The following is a 4,188-nucleotide window of genomic DNA, read 5'->3' as shown; positions in this document are numbered from 1 at the left end:
CTGTATATGTGCAGTTTCAAATGAAACTTTAAAAAACAAGATAACTGAGACTTATGACCATCTTTGGTGACATTACAGAGCTCACCAGTATGGACCTAAGTGACACAGACACTGCATCTGAATCTCTCTTTGAAACAAACCTGCCAGAGCCAGTTACATCTGTTCTCCCACCAAATGTTCTACAGGAGAAGAGTTGAGATATTTGAGATATTTCAGAGACTCAGAAGGCAGTTTACTCCAAATCATCGTGAAACCCTTGAGCTTACTACCAGGAAGCAATCAAAATGCAGGGCCTTGCACATACACAGAGAAAGCAGAATTATAAGCACAAACTTAGACCATTTGTACACAGTTGGAGAGCCCCCAGACAATCATATTAAAAGCATCATGCACTACGATAAGACAGAAGGTCTATGAGTATCAGAGATAGGGGACTTTAGTCACAAATTTGACTTGCTTGACTAACACTGATGAAAGACTCAACTTGACTTTGACTTGGTATTCATGACTTGAGCTTTGACTTTGACTTGAGACAGATGACTTGAAAGCACTTATTTTTTATTTAATATTTGTATTTTTTTTAAATATTGAGAAGTTACATTTTGTTTTTAAAATATAATGACGCATATATCGCTGCAGGGGAATACCAGCCGGCTGATATTCATACCACATGAGCCACGTGAGACAGTTTCTCCAGTGCCTTTTTTTTTGGCCTGTTCCTGCTCAGCTCACGTTAGAGGATTTTAAGTGTGTTATTATCTCACCTGCTCTCTCACAGCAGCAACTTTGCTACGTAAGTGGAGTCTTTCACCCTGACCAGAGGGCTTGGAGCAGGAGAGGAAGTATTGAAATCATTTACTGTAGTAAAAATAACTAATATTAGCCTGTAAAAATACTCTGTTACAAGTCAAATTCCTGCATTTAAAATATTACTTAAGTAAAAGTACGTAAATATAATCAGGAAAATGTACTTAAAGTATTACAAGTAAAAGTATTGTAAAAATGTCCCCTGTGACTGTTGTAGTCTATTACTATATGATCTCATTAGATGATTCTGACTTATGCATGAATGTAAAAGCAAGATTTACTCTTGGAGTTAAGGTGAAGCTCATTTTGAACTATTGACTAATGATTATTTTCATTCTGGGTTCATCTGCTGATTATTTTTTCCATTAATTGATTGATTGTTTGGTGTGTAAAAAATGTGGAAATAGTGAGAGATAGTGTCATACTTACCCAGAGCCCAAAGTGTCACCAACAGGTCAAACTTCAACAGAAAAATTATTAAATAATAAAAAAGCAGTAAAAAGAAATCCTCACATTTGTGAAGCTGGAACCATGATTTTTTAAATTTTTTTTTTTTGCATTACAAAATGACTTAGATGATTATCAAAATAGTGACAAATTTATTTTCTGTCAATTCAATAACCGACTCATAGTAAGGCTGTACTTGTACATTTTCATCTAACGAGTGCAAAATCTCAATTTTAAAAGTAATGAGTAACTAAAGCTGTCAGATAAATGTAGTGTAATAAAAGTAGAAAGTGGCATGAGGAAAAAAAAAAAGAGCCCGATTTGTACCTACAGTACCAAAGTAAATGTGTTTAGTTACACCACTGGGTGCAGTTTATGTCATATTATCTTTATGAGCTTGTGTGTATGACTTGACTTGTGACTTACTTGACCTAAGAAATGGCTTGACCTGACTTGCCTGACCTATAGCAAGGACTCGACTTGACTTGCTTGATTTTCACCACACTGCCTTGGGACTTGCTCAAGACTCGAAGGTTATGACTTTAGACTTGCTTATGACTTGCACATCTGTGACTTACTCCCACCTCTGACGAGAACCAGCTGTACACTGAAGAAATGAGTAAAGACCACTCTAATTTCTGTGCTAGACTGGTCTTGTTATTCACCCAGACCACACACATGTGGGTGCATCACCTGCTGGTGTTGTGAGCTGTTTATGTTGCAGGAGGGGGACAATGGAGATAAAGTGCCCATATAAATACAGAGAGGACCTGACCAGATGCAGTGAAGACACACAGTTCTGCCTTGACACAACTGGGCAACTGAAGCCGAACCACCTGTACTATTACCAGGTGCAGCTGCAGATGTTTGTGTGATGTCCACTGTAGTGACTTTGTAGTTTGGACTAAACAGGTCATTGTCATTGATCCTATTGTGAGAGATGAAGACTTGCTGCTGAGAGCTATGTCCAAGGCTGAACAACTCTTCCTTGACCATCTTCTGCCAGAGCTATTGACCTGAAGCATGGACCCCAGCCTCCTAGATGAACACACTCGATGCTGTTCACACTGCAACAAACCAGAATATGATTCACTGTGCCAAGTAAAAACGTTGTTTCCACTACAAGTGTGTTCAGATCAGGAGGACCTACTGAGAATGCCAGCTTTGTGGTTATTGTAGTGTGTGATAAACAGTGGAGAAACACTTCCTTGAAATTAAATGTGCACTGCAGGTACAAGAATTCTGCATAACTTCATCAGTCCAGTCCGTGCGTTTATTGGATTGCAACCATAGGCATCTCCGTTTAGCTTCGGATGGCGTCCTCAACGACGGTATTGTATAAAAATGAAGCTTTTTTTTTATTCCTATTCTGACATCCAATGGCACAGTAAGATGTTTTTATTTCCAGTATGTCAACTTTTTCAATTTTCATGCACTTGTTTCCACAGTTTTTTGCCAATAGTATGCAGGCACAACTACAGCACCGTAAAACATCTATTGTTGACTTTCACCACTGCTCATTTTAGGAAGGTCACTGCAACAAAAACACATTATATATAATATGATGGTGTTTAGATTGGTTCCTGTCTCCATCCAGGCATGGGAAAAATGCTTGCTTATATTAGCCCATTAGCTATGTTGGTTATGGTTAACACTAGCCACCAGAGACAAACATCTATGTTTCACTGTCCATATTATAATCTAAACAAAGAACAGGTTTTCTTGCGGTGGCCTTTCTAAAATGAGTAGCGGTGAAAGTTACTAGATTCTGTCATGATAGAGGAGTTGATAAGCAGCATTAGCTAGCTAGCATGCTAGCAACAAAATAAGTTGTCTACTTCCATATTAAATAACCGCATACAGGGATGTCTCCGCAAATATTTAACCACAAAAAAATAAGCTGAATTCATTCAGTCGTGAGTTTTTAGGATTCCCTGTGACAGTTAATCATTTTCCACCAGGTAAGTAATTCAATTCATATCTAGCCTAACACACACTCCTTTACAGAGTGTCCAGCAGTGATTCAGTGGCGGTTCTAGGCCAGTTTCAATGGGGGGGCCGAGCTAGGGCCAGTTCTTTTGATACAGGGGTACATACAAGTACGGTCAAATATCTAAGTCTGAACAATAAGATATATATATGTGTAGGGGGGTCCGGGGGCATGCCTCCCCAGGAGAAAATTTTGTATTTGATTTAAAGCCACAGTGTGTAGGAATTTCTCCCATCTAACGTTGAAATCATATATTGCATTCAAACGGATAGCGCACTCTAGCGCCTCACTGTTTCAAACGCGTATTGCAACAACGGTAGCCGCTGTGTACCAAAAAGCTATGATAACGCTGATGAAACCATGTCATCCGATACTTCATGGAGTATTCATTCAGGCTCCTACACAGACACACGGGATGCAAGTTGACAAACCCCCTCCTCACCATGCTGGCTGTGTTTACAACGTAGGACTGTTGGGCGGGTGTAAATCGAAACAAACCAATCACGTCTTGTCCTTTGACAACTGACAAGTGGCTCAACCTCACACACCTCATCCCTCTCCTCGCAACACTGCGCCGCTAACAGCTGTTAGCCGCTGTTAGTGGCCAGGGCCGCTACTACCCCGGCACTACTGCAGCATAACAAAGTCCCACTCTTTGAGCATAATGCAGGATCATGTGTTATGCAGCATCACGGGAGACGGAATCTTCGTCGCCAAGAAGGTGCAAAAGGGAGTCAAAAAGGCAACGTGACCGGCGATCACATTACCATTCTCCCTCAGCAGCTCTCTCTACCTGGGAAAGGCTACCCTGATGTGGACCCTCATTTTTTTAATTCACCGGTCACGTTGCCTTTTCTATTCCCATTTGTGCTTTCTTGGCGACGAGGATTCCGTCTCCCATGATGCTGCATATGCATGATCCTGCATTATGCTCAAAGAGTGGG

The sequence above is a fragment of the Epinephelus fuscoguttatus genome, linkage group LG11 (assembly GCF_011397635.1).
Source record: "Epinephelus fuscoguttatus linkage group LG11, E.fuscoguttatus.final_Chr_v1".
Lineage (NCBI taxonomy): Eukaryota > Metazoa > Chordata > Actinopteri > Perciformes > Serranidae > Epinephelus > Epinephelus fuscoguttatus.
This window is presented reverse-complemented; position numbering follows the sequence as displayed.